This window comes from Chinchilla lanigera, unplaced genomic scaffold (genome assembly GCF_000276665.1).
Source record: "Chinchilla lanigera isolate Chin_1 unplaced genomic scaffold, ChiLan1.0 scaffold00067, whole genome shotgun sequence".
In the NCBI taxonomy this organism is placed as follows: Eukaryota; Metazoa; Chordata; class Mammalia; order Rodentia; family Chinchillidae; genus Chinchilla; species Chinchilla lanigera.
In genome coordinates this window covers 2,896,538-2,917,370 of record NW_004955468.1, presented here as the reverse complement: position 1 = coordinate 2,917,370, position 20,833 = coordinate 2,896,538, and the positions used below count along the sequence as shown (strand labels likewise).

Genomic DNA, 20,833 nt, shown 5'->3' with positions numbered 1-20,833 from the left:
CTCAAATCCCAAAAGCCAACTACACTTGGAAGACACCTCTGAGAAGTAATCATTTCCTAATGGTTCTAACTACTAGCAATAAAGCTACTCACCATAAGCAATTTATTAGCATCAACACAGGAATTAAACTCATTTTTAAAAAAGAAAGTGAGAAGACACTTAAACAAGATGCAACCCCAGATTTCCAGCTCACCAAAGGCAAACCCAGGAGGCAGTGAGATGAGACAATCCTACCCAGCCTTTCTGAAGCAGTAACAGGGGAAGTAACAGAGCAAATTAACAAGGCTTTAAAAAAATTAAATCAGAAATAATTCCTCAGGTAACTACAGTGATGGTGATCACAGTGAAAGACATGCTTAGCAACTAAAGCAGATACAGATTTTTAAAAAATAGAAGAGCTTAGGAAAATGATGGAAACCATGAACACTCAACATAGGAAAGAAATAGAATCCATGAAGCAGATTCAGATAGATATTCAGGAGGTTAAAAATTTCATGGAAAGTGTATACAACTGATGAGATAATGTGAGAGCAGAATCTCAGATATAGAAGACAAGCTTGTGGTTAGTGACCATGAAAAGAAAGATTTTCTAAAAATAGCAAGGGACCATGAAAAGTCAATCCAACAGCTGCTAGATGGTGCAAAGAAGAATAACATAAGATTGATTGGAGGGCTGGGGATATAACTCAGTGGTACAAGTGCCTGCCTGACAAGTGTAAGGTCCTGAGTTTGATTCCTGTACAAAAAAAAAAAAAAAAAATTGACTGGAGTCTATTGAAAAGCAGGATATAGCACAAAATGACATTTAAAAAAAAAAATGTTCACAGACTTAATGACAGAAAACTTCCCTGGCAGAGAAAAGGAATTTGACACAGTTAAGTGAGGCAGATAAAACTCCAATTAGCTATGATAAAAAAACTACACCAACGCATATCATAGTCCAGATTCCAGAAATTCAACACAACGACAGACTATTAAAAGCTGTTAGAGATCCTATAGCACCTGTAAAGGAAAGCTCATCAGAACCATAGCCTACTTCTCAACACAAACCCTCAAACCAAGGAGAAATTGGAGTGAAGTATTTCAAGCCCTAAAAGAAAACAATCTCCAACCCAGATTGATGTACTCTACAAAACTATCTTTCAAAGTTGATGGATAAATAAAAACTTCCTTGACAAATAACATCTGAGGAAATTCATGAACACCAAACCAGCACTCCAAAATGTTCTGAAGGACATTCTAGAAAGAGATAACAAGCACTACAACTCCATGAACCCTAACAGAGGGAATCCACCAGGCAAGGTAAACAATTAAACAGGGGGGTGGGGGGAAGGGAGCCAACAACAGAAGAATAACATGACAAGGATAAATCAATACATATCAGTTATAACCATCAATGTTAATGGTCTCAATTCACCAATCAAAAGAAACAGACTGGCAGGATGAAGCAAGATGCAAGATCCAACAATATGTTGCATACAAGAAACACATTTAATTAAAAAAGAAATTCACAGACTGAACGTCAAAGTGTAGAAACAATACTCCATGCAACAAGAACCCAGATTCACTTTGCAGACAAAGTGAATTTCCAGCCAACACTAATTAAGAGACAAAGAAAGTCACTACATCCTTGTACATAGAACTATCCAAGAGGTACAGAGAGTTCTACTGGATGGCTGGAACAGTCAGAGGGAGGAAAGGACCTTTTGACGCTTGTACACTTTTGGTGGAAGATCAGGCACGATACCTCTGTAGTGTCCTGTAAGTTTTCTCCTGATGACAAATACTTAGTCTCAGGCTTGGATACAGATCATGGAATCTACATAATGGATGTGGATGACATCACCACTGTAACATACAATGAAGATGAAGTCACCCAGGTTCCTAGCTGTGTCTTGCCTCCATAGGAGCACTTGCTTGTCGCTTGACCAATAGTGACTTCAGACTGCTTTACTTGGTGAAAGTTGGGGCACTGGGAAAAGCACAGTTAAGACCAAGACTGATCCTCTTTGGTTAATGCTTTTCATTTCAGTCTTGTGTTTATAACAAATGAAACACTGTTCCCTTCCAGCCACACATACACATAGGCCCAGCCTTCTTCATATTTCTACCTGGTTTTATTTATCTATAATGCTAGGGGCTCAGCCCAGGGCCTTTACACTGAGCAACATCCCCGGCCCTTTTATTTTGAGACAAGCTTTCACTAAGCTGCCCATGTGATCCTCCTGCCTTAATCCCTGCAAAGGGCTAGGATTACATGCAAGCACCACTGCATCCAGCTTCTACCTGTATTTTCAAAATATAAAAATAATAATCACATTAAAAACCATCACATATAAATTCCTAGTGGTGATACTGCAGTATCATGATGTTACTGCATGAGAAACTAGGTGAAGGCCGCACAGGATTTCCCTGTGCTACTCCCTCTATTTGTGTGTAAGTTTGCAATTATCTTTAAACACAGTTTAAAAAATATGCAGTTATTGTGAAAAAAATTTCAATATGTAAAGAGTGAAAGACAGCTGTTCCTGTCCTGTCCCCTCCCCAGAAGTATCTTTTATCATTATCATTATGCTATTATTTTATGGTGCTGGGAGCCAGTCAAGGACTTCCAGCAGGCTAGGCAAATGCTCTATCACTGAGCTCAATCCCCAGTCCAGATATCATCATTATTATTATTATTATTTGGTAGTGCTAGAGATTGAACCCAATGCCTTTACAGCGAGCTACAGTCTCAGCACCCTGAAACTTTAAAAAAAAGTTTGAAGCAAGGTCCCCTTAAATTGCTAATTTGCCCAAACTGGGCTCACAATTATGATCTTCCTGCCTCAGCCTCCCATGATGCTGGCATTACAGGTATGTACCCCGATGCCTGGCTAGAGGTGTCCATTATTAACAATACACTTCACAGTGGCCTTCCTGAACTGCATGTGACTACTTCCCATGTCTCCTTTCTGTTTCCTTTTACCAACGTGTTACCATGACAGGAGCACTGCCCACAGCTCGCTTTGCCCCCCTAATGGATCACCTCGCACTCTGCCTCTCCTCCACTCCGAATTCCAGCTATGCGCTGTGCTTTGGGCTCAGTCCACCCGCCAGGCCTCTGCATGTGCTGTTCCTTCTGCCCGGGGCACGCTTCTTTTCCTGCCTGATGACTTTTAGGGCCCTTGGGGGCCCAGGGAAGGCATGCTGGGCCTATGTGAGCCGTGCAGTCCCCTCACGGCCCTCTCATGTGGCGGGTGCTGCCTGCTCAAGGGCATCTCTCCCGTCGTGCAGAGAGCAGGTCAGCTGGGTTAGGGTTCCAAGCCTGGCTTGAGGTAGGCACTCAGGAAACGTGCGTGCAGGTGCGCAGTCGCTTATGAGAACTGGAGCTGCATCTCCGTGCTATCAGTGGCTGAGTGGCCCAGAGTGTGGCCCTCATGGTAACAAACCACTTTCCTGTACTGCAGGCCACCACAGAAGGTCGATCATGGCATGCTGCTTTGACCCCGACAGCCAGAGGGTGGCTTCCGTCTCGTTGGATGGGTGCATCAAGATCTGGGATGTCACCTCCCAGGCCACACTGCTCACCATCCCCAGGTGAGAAGGGTCCCAGAGGCCAGCAGCATCCTGCAGCAGCAACGTGGATGGGACACCTCCCTCTGCACCCTCCCAGAGTCTGCCTGCAGGCGGGGGTCCCTGCGGCGGTGTCTCCAGTGTGTCTCGGGCGCTCCAAGAGGACAGAGACCCAGGCAGGGAGAAGCCGCCAGCTGCAGCCTGCACGCTGGGCTGGGCCCTAGATGCACTTGTCACGGTGCGAGTCCACTCTGGAAAACAGTGCAGAGCCCGCATCAACATGTGAATTCCAGCGGGCCTGGTGGTGCCCACCTGCAGTCCCAGCCTCTGGGAGGCTAAGGAGGAAGATGCGAGTTCGAGCACAGCCTAGGCAGTGTGGTGATACAGTGTCTCAAAATAAAAAATAAAAAGAGGACGGGGCGCAGCTCAGTTCAAAGGTTCTGGGTTCAACCCACTGTCCACCTCCTTCCCCTCTACACATACACAAAGTGAATTTCCAGCCTGTCCTGTAAAACAAGAAGTTGTGTTCATCTGGTCTATAAAGGGTCCCTAGCAGACCGCCACCACCAGATGGAGCCAGCCCTCCACACCAGGCCCTGTATCAGGCTCCCACCGTGAGCTGCTCCTGTCACCCCACCTGCTCCGCTTTATTGGTGCTGCCAGGGCCAGCTTCCCCTCATGGCCTGGTCAGGCGTAGAGAGAGGATGTGGTTTCCCATTCTGGGTGACCTGGGGCCTCGGTTTCCTCCCTGCAGGCAGAGAGGAGGTGAGGTCTGAATAAGATAACACAGGAAACAGAACCTTAGCATAGTCCCGGCTGCACTGTGGGCCCTCGGCGTGTGCTGTTCCTGAGAGCGAGAAAGCCGAGTGTAGGGGGCAGGGTGAGGGCAGCAGAGGTGACTAAGCTCCAGCCGTGGGCAACATCTCAACCCACCCTCTTCTGCTGTCCATGTCCACCTAGTGGACATGGTGGTGGGAGAGAGAAATAAGCAAAATGTCTACTGATAGTTTTGTTTTCTTTTAAATTGCTTATCTCTGGAAATATAACACTATTTATTTATATATTTATGTTTATTTGTTTGTTTGTTTGCTGGAGATAGGTCATGCGGTCAGTGAGCCCAGCTTCCAACCTGGGTTGGCCTGACTTGGAAGTAGGTGCTCCTAACTTTGGGATACAGACAGGGCCAGGCTGCCAAAGTACAGAGAGCAATGCTAGGTCACATTCCCGTGTGTCTGTTGCATGTCTGTCCTAGGATGTCCTATGTGTCACCTCAGTACTTCCAGTCCGTTCTTGGCCCCGTCCAGCAGCCCCTCCAGGTTAAAGTAGATGTGCCATTCAGGTCTCTGTGTGGAGGGCTTTCTGTCACTTTAGAGCTAGAAAACCCAGTTCTGAAATAAGTCCAAAGCAAGGAAGGCACCTGGTGAGTCTCAGACCCAAGTTAGACCTGTACAATCCTTCTGACTTCCTCTGCCACCTCCTCCCCAGGCACCTTCTCTCCTTTCTCCTTTCTCGAGCTCAGGAATGGCAGTTTCTTCTTCTGTTCCCATTAAACAGGCCTCTGAGCCCTAAGCTCCTCTGGGGCCATCGCCCTGACATCACCTTCTTCCCACCCGTTGACTGTGCACCTGTTGACTCTGTCTTTTGCTTTAGAATGGGAGCCCTGGAAGACAGGGGTGCTATGTAGGCTCCTGTATCCCCACCACCTGGCATGTTGCAGCTACTCAATAAATATCTGTTAAATAAATGGAAAGAGAGAGAGAGAGAAAGGATGGAAGGAAGGAAGGAAGGAAGGAAGGAAGGAAGGAAGGAAGGAAAGAAGGAAGAAAGAAAACATAAAACATGCAACACAGTTCAAAATTTAAAAGAATATGCAGTATAGTGGTAAATCACTCTCTGATGTCCTGTAACTACATTTCCCTCCCAGAAGCCACTTTCTCCCTTCTTGCTTTCCTGTCTCCTTGCCTTTCATTTTAAACACCTACTGTACAGCTGACTCATGTAAAATGAAGTTAGTAGACTTGAGGGTATGACATTATTAATCGTGGTGAAATGCGTACACATAAAACTTGCCACTTTGCACATTTTAAGGGCGCAATTCACTGGATTAATTCCATTCACAATATTGTGCAATCATCCCTACTATCTATTTCCAAAACCATTTTGTCATCGTCTACATCCATTTAGCAATAATTCCCCTTTCTACCAGTGCCCAGTAAACGTTTCCCTTCTATGAATTTGCCTATTCTAGATGGTATTTCATGTAAGGGGGATCGTACAATGTGTGCCATTTTATGACTGGCTTATTTCACTTACTATCTTACTTATCCTGGTCAGATATTTCTAACATCTCTGCGATCTCAGTATTGCGTCTATTGATTGTCTTTCTCATTCATGTTGAGCTCTTCCTGGTTCTTGAGAGTTCATTTGCACGTTGGGCCTTTGGGGTATTGCAAGGCTCCAGGTCTATTCAATCTGCTGTAGCAAAGCCACTCCTCAGTACAGCCCGCAAGGTGGCAGTCTGGGCTCCCCATTAGCGTTTGCTGACGAGGATAGGACAAGGCTGCAGTTTTTCCTGAGATGTGTGCCTCAGATAGGACAGCAGCGATCTGAAAGTTTTCTGTTTTGCTAGGCTGCCCCTTTCCTGGACCTTTGCCTAAGGAGAACGGGCTATTCCTGGAGATATGCCATTATGTTTGTAATGTTTGTCCACACACATATTTTTCCCCTTTGATTAAGGGATTTCCATCTCTTCTCTCAGCCTTCCACGGACTCCTTAGGTTGACTTTGTAAACACTGCCCAGGGTTGTTAGCTGCACTTAGCAGGAGAGATAAGCGCAGTGACCCCATCCTGTCCAGAACCTCGAGTCAGCATAAGCACTGCTCCTGAAATTCTGTCCTTCTTTTATGAGAAGTGTAATTAATCTACTTGAAGTGAGAAGCCGTCCTGGAGATCAGAGGCAGCTCCCATTTGCACTCGGGTGATGGGGTCGAATTCTCAGTGTATGCCAGGGTTCTTAGTCCACCAAATGCTGGGACTTGGGGAGGCTTGTCCCGGGCACTCCTGAGGCTCTGACAGTGCTTCTCTTTTCACCTTGCTCAGCCTGTGCCTTTCAGCAAACCAAAATGGGGTCCAATGCTCTGACCTGAGCTCTGGAAAAGTTTTGCTCAGCCCTTCCTTCTGGTGAAATGGCTGATTTGGCACAGAGATGCACGAACGTGTTTATGGTGTCACCTGAAACTCTCTTTTATAAGAGGAAATGAGAATCTCAGGGAAAATACTTTGAGGTTCAAAAACAAAACAAAAAGTGGTTGAAATCTGATAGATTTTTTTTCTTTTCAAGTAAAGATATTTTAAAATCAAGAGCAGATAACCCAGACCTTTATTAATTATGGAACATTATTCTGTGCTTTAATAGCACTGAACATAGATGAGGAGAGGTGGGGAAAAAAGAGAGAGCGTTGGTGTGGAAAACTAAGGACAGTGAGTGAGATGGGGAGCACAGGGGTGGGACATGGGGAGAAGGAGCCAGGCCCAGCATCACAGGGAGGAAGGAGGGGGAGAGGGACGACCTCTCAGTAAGTGGATCCGGCACGGAGCTGAACAGCTGTCAGTCCATTCACCACCAAGGATGGCTTCTTAGGTGTTTTTTCCTGAGGTTACAAGTGCCTTTTGAATATTCCTGTGCTTCTCAGCTAGGGGCAGTTTTGCTCCTCGGGGACATTTGGCAATGATTGGAGACATTTTTGATTGTCATAAATGAGTTATGACAGGAGCTACTGGCATCTAGCAGATTAGAGGCCAAGGCTGCTGCTGAGCACCCTACTTCCTATAGGATGGGCCTCTACAACAAAGAATTATGGCTGGATACAGCGGTGCATGCCTGTAATCCCAGCACTTAGGAGGCTGAAACAGGAGCATCACCACAAGTTGGAGGCCAGCCTGAGCTACATAGTAAGTTCAAGGCCAGTCTGAACTACATAGCAAGACCCTGTCTAAAAAAAAAAAAAAGATTTATCCAGCACAAAATGTCAACACTAGTGTGGCTATGAAATCCCAGTGTAGTGTGCCACAGCCTGAGCAATTCATGTCTGCACGGCGGTGGATCAGAGGACTGATGTCCGTTTGCTCACAGGAGATGGTGGCCGCTCCGGCTTCCTCCCCTCTTCTAGGGACCAGACTTCTCTGATGCCGGAGGTGCTAACACGCCCCCTGTCTGTGTTTCAGGGCGCACGACAACGGCATCTCGAACTGCTGTTTTACCTTCAGTGGCCATTTCCTGTGTACAGCCTCCTGGGATAAGACCTTGAGAATATGGAACGTCTACACGGGGGAGTTTCGAAACCGCTGCGCTGTGTGACCCTGATGCGGGGCCACGAAGGCTCCGTGAGCTCCTGCTGCTTTGCCAGAGACAGTGAGTGATGAACACGCGCCAGCCCGTGTTCTCAAAGGGCGCCGGGCAGAGTTCTTCCTATTCCATTCGTACGGACTTTGCTAATGCCGGACAGAGACGTGATTTCCAGGGATTCCAACAATGAGAGGGGATTTTTTTTTTTTTTTTTTTTTTTTTTTTTTTTTTTTGGCCGGGGGTACAAAAAACCTCACAGGCACATGTTTGTTTATAAGCAGTGGAAATTCAACTCAACATGATTTAAACAACAAAGGAAACTTGTTAACTCTTACAATGAGAAGTCTGGAAGCAAGTTTGACTTCAGGCATGGTTGGGTCCAGTCAGAAACTCAACGCTCCCACTGCCTCTCAGCTCTGCTTTGCTTTCGTATTTCCTTTCCAGGAGGCAAAGCTGGTATCACGGATGATGGTCCAGGCCAACCTCACTCTGGCCACTGGTAATCCTGAAGGGAATCCCTCCCTCTGATGGTACCAGTGCTCTCCCAGGGAAGACTCCCATTGGCTCAGCTTCAGATACCTGCCCACCTCTGAGCTAATCACTTATCAAGGGATGAAAAGCTCTGGTTGGCCAAGTCTGGGCGACTTGTCTGCCCCCGGAACTAGGGGTTGGGGTTAGTAACCTCTGACCCAGAGTAAGCAAGAGTTGCTTCCACATAGGAAATTGGGGAGCTGTTACCAGGTGAAGGGGCAAAGATGTGAATAGGGGCAGTGACCAGGAGCTGCCATGGGTGAGGGAAGTACAGAAGAAGGGGAAAATTAAAATTTTAAATAAAAGCCTACCAAGGATCCCTGCCAAGACCCAGCAGACATGTCCGGCAGGTTCGATAACAGAACACTTCTCCTTTTGTGTAAACCCCTGTCTTTACTGCCTTTGTATAACTGATGGCCTTGAAATGTAACTTAAAATGTAACAGGACATGTCTTCCTCTGTATAACCCATGTTTTGTATAACTGATGGCCTTGTGATGCACCTAAAATGTTTGAACTCTCTTAGCAACCTAAGATGTCACCCAGCCCTCCAATCATATGGGCCAAATCTGCCTGTGTACCTCCCTGCTTACTTTCCCTTTAAAAGCCCCAAAACCCTACCAAGCGGGGCTCCGACTCTTTTGGAGAAATCCTATTCAGAAGCCCACTGGTGTAATAAACTGCCTCCAAAACTTCTCGGTATTGTTTCTTCCCATGTTTCGTCTGTATTCTGCAATGCAGATAGCCCCAGTGTTCCAGACAGCCAGGGACAAAATGTGTCCTCCTCTGTCCTAGTGAGAAGTGGGGCTCGCTCCTTATGGCTGGGAGCAGCAAGGGGGCCAGGTTTGAGAAATGGCAGGATGTTTGTGAACAGTGTTGCTTCTTCTGAAGCATCCTATGTCTAACTCAGTGCGCTAGCAGGCGCCCCTCTCATTTCTGTCCTTGGCTTTACTGGGTTCAGAGTCACACACAGTCAATCATTATTATTCCAGATTTTGTATTTGCAAATTCACCTACTCGCTAACATTCATGTGTAACCTTAAAATCAGCACTCATGATCCTTTCAAGGTCACTCACAGACTTATGCAGAGCAGCAACAGCTGACTATGCACACATTCGGCTAAGGCTGAACAGGACGACACTGTCTTCGTGCTGCAGCTCTCCACAGTACAGCACCCTTTTTGTGGTCTATCAAGGCTCATGATTTTGCATTTTTGTGGTTTAAAAAAATTTTTTTGTGTCATTCTATGGATGGAATCCAAGGCTTCAAGTATGCTAGGCAAGCTTTCTACCATTGGGCCACATCCCCAGCCCCTGCATTTTTTTTGCACTTTTGTTGTTTATTTTGCTGTTTGAAATGGGTCTCATGCACAGTGCGGAAGTGCTGTCCAGTGTTCCTAAGAACGAGAACTCTGTGATGGATCTAACGGAGAAAACGCTTGCGTTAGATACACTTGAGTTCAGGCATGAGCCTTAGTGCTGTTGGCTATGAGTTCAGTGCTAATGAATCAGTGTCAGTGAGTGAGTGTGTGTATGTGTGTGTGTGTGTGCTTAAACAGAAACACTCATAAAACAAGCTTATGTACTGGTGAATTGATGAAAATGTGACCAGAGATTTGCTGAAATCTAACCCTGCATTTCCCCAGGAGCAATGGTTCCGCATTTGCTAGCCCAGCACCCATAACATCTATGGACCCTAACTACCGTGCATGATGAGAGCCTGCTGTGATTGGCTGGGGATCACCGAGCCCCCCAGGAAGGTTTCAGGGTGGTCAGCGTGAGCCACTGTGGCCTCACCGAGGAGGTCGTCCCCCCTACACACACACACCCAGACTCTCCCGTGCTGTTGCAGGCTCTTTTCTTGTTTGAAGGTACGGAGGGCAGCATCAGATAGATCTGAGCTGTGCTCCTGAGTGCCTCTGAGCCGTGTCCGAAGCTGACCACACAGCAGCCAGACAGGCCTGGTGCCTCCTAAGGGAGCTGGCGCCCTGTAGGCAAGACAGGCGAGAACCAGCAATGAATCCCGACAGTGTGAGGGGTGGAGAAACCAAACCAGGGGACAGGATAGAAACAGACTCAGGACCGCCCCGCGGCGGTGGGCAGGGACGGCTTCTCAGGGATGGAGGTGCTCGCTTCAGACGGAGCAGCAGGGCACTGCGATCAGTGGAACAGCAAGGGCACCCCCAGGGGTGGGAAGCATCCCAACAGCAGCCATGCAGGGGGACAGATGTCATAAGAGGCGTGGAAAGCCGGGAGCTCCAAGAAGGGGGCTGTCAGCTAAGTGCTCCCGGCTGGAAGTTAAGAGACCCAACTCACAGTGGCTCTGTAGTTAGAGACGCATTACCCAACAGGGCCGAACCCAGGGTTGGGTCACTCACTGCCCCTGTTCCAGGGACCCTCTACCCCATGACTTCTGCATGTTCCCTGATTCCTCTGTGGTTACAGTGTTTATCTAGGGCCAGGGAAAGGATGAAACAACCCAAGCAAGGTCATAGGTAGTTATCTAGGCCCTGGCATTCTTTGTCTTTGGAGAAGCATTCCAGGGCTAAGTTAGGACTGCAAAGTTAACTCTTTACAACCCCTCCAGGATGTTTCTCAAGACACATTTTGAGGCTTGCATTAAGACTAGAATTATTCTATCTTAAAATGATACGCTAAGAGTCACTGTCCTCTACACTAGTACAATGACAAGAAAATAGCAACAACACAGCAAGCATGGAGAATAACAAGTTTTAGAAGGAATGTGGAGAAACGAGCCTTTTTGCATTGCTGTGAGGAGTGTAAAATACCACAGCGGTTATGGGAAACAGTTTGGTAGTTTCTCAAAAGGTTAGAGCCACCCAGGACCCTACAATTCTACTGAAAGGTGTATACCCAAAAGAACTGAAAGCTGGGATCTGAAGCAAATACTTGTACACCCACGTTCACAGCAGCATTAACTAAGGGGTGAAAACAACCCAAGTGTCCACGAATGAATGAATAGATAACTAAAACGTGATGTGCACATACGATGGAACATTAGTCATCATAAGGAAGTCGATGTTAGGATCTCAGAAAACACAATGTGTTTTCTTTTTGTTGTTGTTGTTTTAGGTTTTTTGGGTTGCTTGTTTGTTTTTCCAGTACTGGGCAATGTGTTTTTTTTCAAGGCCAAAATAGGGTTAGTTGCTAGAATGACTAACTGCCTTTGCTTCACTTCTGCATCTCTACTTGATTGACACTGGAAATTGTATAAAAGGGGACTTCTTGGTTTTGAGCATTTCTAATGGCTGGGACAGTGCACCACTGAAGTCCTCCTGAAAAATCCCTTCTGGTCTCTCCAGTTTCTTGGAAATTCTACAGCACAGCGTAAATCAATCCAAAAGCGTGACATTTTCAGTTAACAAACATAAAGGGCCCTGTTCAATCCGATGTGGCTCACATGAGTTTTGCAAGGGTTTCTTAGTCCACTATAGAAACTTGGTTTTCAGGACTGATTTGTACAGTGTCGATTGTCTGCATCCAACAAGTCTGCCTCACAATCTGGAATCAATATTTGAGCCGGTCTTGTGCTGGGCACCATTCTCATCAGTCACAGTGTGGGTGACAGCTCAGATTCCAGCTGACTACTTGGTATTTATTCGTCTTCTTGCAAAACATGATGTATGAAGTGGTCAAAACTCCACTGGTGGCCTCTGTCCTCCAGTTGGTTTCCAGGACTTCCCACACGGGAAGACACACACAGCTGTGTATTACTAGGGCCGTGCAGGTCAGTTGGACTGCATAGGTGAACACTACCCCCACTGATGATTGCTGTTACAAATAATACTGGGCGAGTATCCCTGGGAATAGACTTTTTAATTTTATTTAATAGTACATGTGTATAGTATAGTCACAATGCTTACATTCCCTGTGGGGAACTGATATGTGTCCATAACACATCTTAATTTCCTTTTCCTTCCTTTTTCTCTTCCCTCGCTCTCTCAATCCCTGCAGAGACAGCATTTCTGCAGAAGAATCTCCCACAGAAGTAAAGTTGGGGGCTGGCAGTGGTTGGTTTTGCTGCTGCCCAGAGGCCCTCTGGAAAGCGCTGGGACTCGGTGGCTGGTGGGCCCCAGGGAGGAAACCCCAGGGGCAAGAGGGAAGCCAGGAGGGAACCTCTCCCCACAGGAATAGGTGCTCTTGGGCCAGGGTCTGGGCTCCTTGAAGTCCATGGTCGCTCAGGAACCCGTAAAGGTTTAATTCAGAGGGGAAAGATGGAGAAGTACCCTCGGCTCTCCCTGGCCCGGGAGGCAGCGACCCAGTGGAAGTTCTGGGCCCGGGGGTGGCAAGGCCCCGCCCAGGGAGCACGCAGCCTGGCCGCGCAGGCGGACCCGGAATTCCCCGATGGGGCTGGAGTACGGCCGCGCTTCGCCGCGCCAGTTCTGGAGGGCAAAAAGCCCGGACCTGGCCCGAGGATCCCCCAAAGACAGAAAGATGTCGGATCTACGCGGTAGGAAAAGTTACAGGGAAAGGAAACCAGGCTCTGTGATCCCGCTTCCGCCCCGCCCACCAACCCCGCTCCACTTCTCAGCTTTCCGTACACACTAAGGCTCCGGCAGTCCACACTAACCAGGATCTGAACTACGCATGCGCCAGCACCCGCGCACATGCGCGCGGCCCATGGAGTAACTAGTGATGGGGAGTAGTTTCTCGCGCTACTTCTGCGGGCGGCGCCGTGGCTTAGTTGGTTAAAGCGCCTGTCTAGTAAACAGGAGATCCTGGGTTCGAATCCCAGCGGTGCCTCAACCGAGCGTAATCAGCCTCGTACCACTTTTGTCTTAGATTCATTTTGCTGGGCTCTTCCACCCGCCTAACTGCCCGTTCACTTGGTGGGTGTGCGAATGACCCCGAGAAGTCACCTTAGCCCTGTCCTTACCTTTGACAAGGCTAGCTTCGGGCAGGGAGAAGTCACCTTAACCCTATGCTTGCCTTTGGCAAGGCTAGCCTCGGGCAGGGATTTGGCAGAGTTAAGAATCTGCACCCGCCTGTCTCCGGAACTCTGGCGTGGACGTTGCCGGGGACCTGGACGGCTACTTTCTCAGTGCAGGCCGGAGTACAGAACCGGTACTGGAGGAAAGTTTCCCCAGTGTCAGGAAGCGCCCACCGAGCAGTCCAGCCTCGGCAGTCGCCAGGCCAAGCTAAGCTTCCGAAGGCCTGGTGCTTTCCTTTCTCCTTCCATCGGCCAGTAAGCACCACCGCCCTACAAATGAAAGACAGACTTAGGAAGGTCAAAGACGGCCCAAAACGGGGCAGGACTGCTGGATTGCGTCCAGCTTCAGTGACCATCAGTGCGCTGAATGCAAGCAAACTCTGGGCCAGGGAAGGTCAGACAGACGGGACTGTGCCCGGTGCAAGGGGTCAGTGTGGGGTTGAACCCTCAGGCCTAGGGTGTAATTGCTAATTGCTAGCACCTGTAAACACATGGGAATCAATCCAGAGACTGCCTCCAAGGGCTTGGAAGGTGGGGAGGCATTGAGGTTCCTTACAAGTTCCCTATGTCAAAATTCACCTGTGTCAAAACTAACAGGGCACTCTCAGTGGGCTGCAGAAATCGCAGGCATGGCATGAGGCTGTGTTCTGAGAGCAAATAGATACTCCTCGACTTATAGTGAGTTTACATCGCATAAACCCGTTGGAAAATGAAATTACCCTAGGTGGAAAATGCATTAATACACCTGGCTATCCAACATCCGCTCAACACATTTACATTAGTCTGCACCTGGGCAAAATGATCCAGCACAAAGCCTGTTTTATAATAAAGTGTTGGTGGCTCGTGTAAGTTGCTGAATAGTGAAGAACAGAGCGGTTGTGTGTATACTCACCGGTTATGTGCATGCAGGAGTCCCAGATGGGTGTTTTGTTAGACCTGGGATGAGAAAACAAAACGGAATGCCCAAAAAGCCCTGGCAGTGTTGCTGCTCCCCTGCTCATGAGGGAATATTGTAGGGCACCTCTCTAGCTGGGGAAAAGATCAAAATGCAGTTGTTGGCAACCTACTACTCGTTGCCACCCTTCTCGGTCACAGTGTCACTCAGTTTTATTTTTCCTTTTGCAGTGCTGGGGGTGAAACCCAAGGCCTCCCCAGTGCTAAGCACGTGTGTATAACTCAGTTTCTGCACACAAAAATGTGGGGTTGATGCCAGGAGCTGCCTCACTGGATTGTCCTGAGGACTGAGTTATGTACTTGCATTTTTCGTGCACCACCACCAGGCCCAGCTTCTGTACTTGCATTTTTCTAAAAATTTACCCTAGGGTGTGTATCTGGTTTTGTAAAATAAATTCTTTCCATTTCTCCAATACTGCACACATCTTGGTGGAGGCTGGTCTCAAATCATCGCTCAGAACCAGCAAGAACCAGTTTATGAACTGCGCTTTCCACTACTTAGCCTGTTACCTGTGTATGGTCTTATTGGTGGGTTTCTGCGGTTTCTAAGATCAGATAGACTTAGGGAAATATTCCCATGTGTTCTTTCTAGCTACCTCACTTCCCTAGGCAGCTGGACCGGGTCCCGCAGAGGAGCGGATTGGCAGGGATTGGCCAGCCTGGTGGGCCACCCTCCCTACCTCTCCACCGAGAGATGCGCCTACCAGGACGCTTCTTCCTCACGCGCTGCCAACCAGTGTCCAGAAGAGGGCGCAGGAGAGTCCTGCACAGCAGTGTTGGAGACTTAGGTCCTGGATCTGGGAGTCCCGGCCACAGGCAGGAGCCCACCTTGTGAGCTCTCTCATACCCGGCAAGAGGAGGAGTCCCAGGGTATTCCCCTGATGGTCAGTTGTAGCAGGTGCCTGTTTAATTGCATCCTTTAATTCTATTTATATCTGTTTGAGGGTATCTATTCCCCAAAATATAAGAATGTAATAGATTCCCTAAACGAAAAGGAAACAAGCATTTCCCATATGTGTACACACACACACACACACACACACACACACATACACACACAAACACGGGAGAAGTTCTACACTTGTGCTGTCCATTAAGCATCCACTGTGACAACGGGCTTTGAGCACTGGACTTGTGGCTCAACTGAACAAAAATGGGCAATAAGGGTAAAATATACACTGGATATGGGGGACTTAGTATGAAAATAACAATATAAAATATCTCATCAATAATTTTTAAAATATGATTACATGTTGAAACCATGATATTTTGGGCATACAGTATTTACCTTGGTGCACCACAGTTTCATGTCCTGGTGTCAGATCAGGGAGAAATTGAAACCTTTCCCCAATGGGTCTGCAATACACACTTCTCTTCATTCACTGAATTATCAAGGACTATGAGTCCATTTACTGCTTCCACTTGAAGCTTGTTAATATATTATCATCATCATCATTATCATCATGACGCTAGGCATGGAACCCAGGGCCTTGTGCATTTTAGGCAAGCGCTCTACCACTGAACTACATGCCCAGTCCCCTTCCCTGGACTTTTCAAAGAGTATGATTCCATTCATGACTCCCATTTGAAATTTGTTTCTTCCTTTTAATAAATGTTCTTCTGATAATTTTATAACAAGTCACTTACATATGATGGGAAAATTTCAATGGATTCCATTGCTTACCTTCAGTGCTTTGATTGCAGACTTGATTACATTTTAAATCTGAATTTTCTCATCATTGTTTGATAAATTTTAAAGATAGCAAAGATGATACCCTTCATGTTTGTCAAGAATGTGCAACAGTTGTTGTGTTTTGGTGAAACATTCCAGAAACATCTTTTTAAACTGCATTTTAAAAATAGATATTCCACTGAGACATGGTGGTGCATGCCTATAAGCTCAACACTCTGAGATTTTGAGGCAGCAGAATTACAAGTTTGAGCCCAGCCTGAGCAGTTTAGTGACTTAGTGAGACATTGTCTCAAAATTTAAAAAAAAATTAAGGGTTGAGGATGTAGCTCAGTGCAAAGTCCAGGGTCCAATATCAGGCACCCCTTCTCACACACACACAAGGGTATTTTGACTGTTATGGTTTAGATTGAGAATGACCCCAAAAGGTTCATTTCCTCAGAGGTGGAGCTTTTGAAAGGTGATTGGATCATGGGCATTGTTTGTGTCTAGATGTTCCCCTGCAGCCTCTTGCAGTCATGGAGGTGGGCTTCTAGAGTTTGTGATTGATTAATGGTCCAATGCTAGGATTATGGGTGTGCTATACCCACCTTGGTGCAAGTAGCCTACATACAATATAAGGAAAAGAAAGAATCTTCTATCCCACTCTTCTCTGCTCTTGTTGCTTTTGCTGTTGTTCACTGCCATGAACTGTTGCCCCTCTGCCATGCCACCCTGCCTGGAGCCAGCTGATTATGGACTGAACCCTTCACAAACTGTAAGCTAAATAAATCTTTCCTTCCTTAATTTTGGGCATGAGGTATTTTGTCCCAACAATGAGAAGTAGTGAAAACAGAATTTGTTACAGGTAAATGGGGTTGTTTCTGTGACTATACCTGACCATGTGGTTCAAGAGCCTTTAGGATGACTTGTGGAAAGAGTTTGGAAAGGTTTGGAGATGTCACCTGAAAGAGTAGAGCTGGAACACCTTAGGCAGTTCTGTATGGGAGGTTCTGGTCAGAGATCAGAAGACCAGAAAACCGGTAAAGACCAGGCTACGGATGTTTCTGCTGGGAAGAAGGCTGTTGGACTCCAGATAATGTATGTTATGTTAACATACATAACACTGCACTCCACCCAACTTGAAGAGAAAAAACTCTGACAGACCAACAGTCTGTTCAAACAGGAAGCCCCCCTCACTCAGCTTGAGAGACTAAAATAAATCTGTTTATCACCATGGTTCCCAGACCTGGTTCTCAGGCTTATGGAAAACACTGTAAATCTACAGAATATCACGCTGTAAATCAGCAAAGTACTACTGTCATCCTGCACTTCCCTCCTCCCACAGGCACCAGACACATCCATGACCCCTGAGAAACTTAAAATTTTCCATCTCCCTCAGTGGGACTTCTCTTCCCATGTGTAAAATAGTCTATAAAGTATGTTCTCTTCCTTTGTTTGTGGCCAATGGTCTTTTTGCCCTTGGCCAGGCTGCACCCAGTCTGAAATGAAGATATCACCGTTTGCTCCAATCCTGCCTGTCATGGTGGTCTCAGTCCCCACTTGGGGTCTAACCTGACATGCTATGGCTTGGCAAAAAGTTTGTCTGCATTTTGCTCATGTCCAGAGATTTTGCCTGAGACTAAGATTGAGGGTGGTGGACTAATTAATCAGGCAGAAGAAATTTCAAGGCAGTTGAATGTTGAGGTGATGGCATGGCTAGGGCTTTTAGCCAGATTTATGTTCAGAATCAAGAGCAAAGACCCCAGCAGGATGATTTAAAACACTGTGAGTTTGGTCAGAAAAAAACCTCCAGTAAAGCTGTGGACTGCAAAGATAGAGCTGAAGAGATCTCCATTGCTGAGAAGAAATAGGATACTATAAGAGATGGCTTGAGGGCATCACAAGAAGCAGCAAGTCCCTACCACCTGTAGCCTCAAAACTGCAAAAGTGAAAAACTTTGCTTTGAGGAGAAAGCTGAACAGCACCATGTTCCAGAATGGTGGTGGCTGCTGCACCAGATTCTGAAATGGCACTGGATGTACAAGGTTCCAGAATGGCAGCAGCGCAGAGAATTTGTTCAGAGTGCTCAGTGATCCAGACACTCAATCCCTACAGCCAAGGGAGAAGAAAGCCTGGCTACTCCTACAGCCGGCAGCAGACGTTGGCAGCATCCATGTGGCTTAGGTGCATGCAGAATGCATGAGTTGTAGGGTTAAGAAGCCTTCTTCCAAAATTTCAGAAGGCCTAGGAGGCAATGTGTGAAACTGTGAGCGTGAAGCCAAAGGTGCAGTGAAGACCTCAGAAGTTTGGAAAAGCCAGGAACGTGGATTGTCTACGAAAAACTGCAGGAAGGGAGCAAAGCAGGCCCAAGAAAGAAGACCTGGGAGCTACTACCACTACCACTACCACTGAAAGTGCCATAGGGGTGTAGCCACACAAGCCCTTTGGAGCTCATAACTTACCACAGATTGCTTTGGATGTTCCACATGGAACTACAAGGCTTCATGTTCACCCTGCTGGATTTTGGACTTGCTTTGGTCTCAATGCTTTTATATCCCCCTTTGTTTGTACTTTTTGTACTTTTTGGAATGGTAATGTTTATCTTATGCCATTGAATGTTCAAAGTGTTTGACTTTTCATTTGTACAGAAGCTCACAGCTAAGAGTTTGTCTTATATCTCGGAGGAGACTTGGGGCTTGGACTTTTCAGCAATGCTGAAACTATTAGGACTTTGGCAACTCTTAGAGATGGACTAAAATACCTTTTGCATAAAGGGATGGGCAAGACTTTGGGGGTCCAGGGGCAGAATGTTATGGTTTGTGTCTAGACGTCCCCTCAAAGCCTTATGCAGTCATAAAGGTGAGCTTCTAGAGTTTGTAATTGATTAATGGTCCAATGCTGGGATTATGGGTGTGTTACACCCACCTTGGGGCAGGTAGCTTGCATACAATATAAGGGAAGGAAAGAGGCTTGCTTGCTATTTTCCACCACCATGAACTGTTGCCCTCTGCCTTGGAGCCAGCAGAGTATAGCCTGAAACCTCCATAAAGAGTGAGTTAAATAGACCTTTCCTTCCTTAATTTTGGGTGTCAGGTATTTTGTCTCAGCAACAAGAGAAAAGTAACTAAAACAGGCATTATAGCTGACTTGCTATTAGGAGTTGGGATTCAGTAGGAAGAGGTAGGTCTCTCCCTCCCAGCTCCTCCCTTCCATCTCTGCTGAGGTCACCTTGTGGTAACCACTTACATGGGATGCAAATATCTTTACATCTTTCACCCACATGGAGAGATCTATCCATATACTTGTCTTTGTCATTTTGTAGTTATGTTTCTTTTGAGCCCCTGATCACCCAGCCAGACCATAGGCTACAGCCCATGAATGAATATAGAGTCACATATCTGGCCGTTTTTCTTCCAGATAAAATGTGTGACCAGGTGCACTGCCCCAAGTTTTTCCCACGGTGAGGATTTCCCTCACCCGGAAAGGGGCAGTGGTGCTGCAGCTGTCCACTTTGGGGTGGCACCTACATAATGTGCAGAACCATCTGCAAACCAGGCCCTAGTGTTCTCTCTCTCTTCCTGGCTGCTGTACCATGAGCAGTTTTCCTCTACCCAGGTCTTCCTACCATGTCATTTCTGTGTTCAAATCTGCCAGACATGCACTAAAACTTCTCAAACTGTAAGCCAAAACAATCCTCTCCTCCTTTCTGTTGTAATTCTCAAGTATTTTGTCCCAGTAAGGAGGAAAGTGACTAAGACAGTGACTTATTTTCCCAAATCCCAAACTGTCATCTGCCCGTCTGATGGCACTAGACATCAGAGGAAGTGGATTTGAGCAGAATTTGGAGAGAAATGCGAGTGCTTTTTGTTGACTGTGGTTACAATGCATCTCTTTTTTTTTTAAGTTAACAATGCATCTTTTTCTAACTTTACCAAATCACATGGTTCCCAGCAAGTGCAATAGGAAATCACAAAGAACAAAGACGAGCACATCATGTTCCAACCACTGCAGTTCCAGGAAGGCTGATAACATCTTCACAGCCACCCATCCCTGAGAAGCTTGACTATACCTGCTCTGCCCTCACATTCCTCAAGCCAGCAGCTCTCCCCACCCCACCAACTAGCAGACCAGCACCCAACAACAACCTCCTCCTTAAAGCCTTTGTTCTCCCCTCTCTGGGGGCTGACTCTTTTTGGACTCAGCCTCTCACACCAAGTAAAATAAACAGCTTAGTTGCTCATACAAAGCCTACCTGAGTGGTCTCTTAATCTCTGTGCCTTTGATACAGTCACAAATGAGATTTATGCTCTGGGCCTAAGTAGCCTAACAAGGACCAGAAATTTAAAGAGGAAAAAAAAAAAAAAAAACCAGAGAAAATACTTGGAACAATGGATCTCAAAACATTGGAGAGCCAGGTGCGTAGTGCACACCTGTAGTCTTAGCCACTTGGAAGCTGATGCAGGAGGACTGCTTGATCCTAGAAGTTCAGGGCAGTAGCACACTGTGCTCATTAGGTATCTTCCCCAAATACAACAGTGGGATCACGCCTGTGAGTAGTCATGACGCTCCAGCCTGGCCAATAATGGAGAACCTTTCTCTTAAAACAAAACAGACCCAAACAACAACCAGAAAATACTGGACACCTAGAAACAAAGTGATATGAAGATGATAGTAGCACCTCCAAATAATCCAAGTAATAGAAGAGAAATATTATAATTCCTAACCTGCTAGATATCTGATATGCTGAATTCATGTTCCTCAAAAATCAAAGAATGAATTCTAACAAACAATGGAGATTAGGAGTAGGAAATATTTATTAAAGGGA

General features: G+C 46.6%; 1 non-coding gene across 1 annotated transcript; it reads left to right on the top strand.

Moving 5' to 3' along the window:
- The first annotated feature begins 13,121 nt into the window (after positions 1-13,121).
- Trnat-agu lies at positions 13,122-13,195 on the top strand. Its single transcript has one exon. It is a non-coding gene; the product is annotated as a tRNA-Thr (tRNA).
- Positions 13,196-20,833: the final 7,638 nt, after the last annotated feature.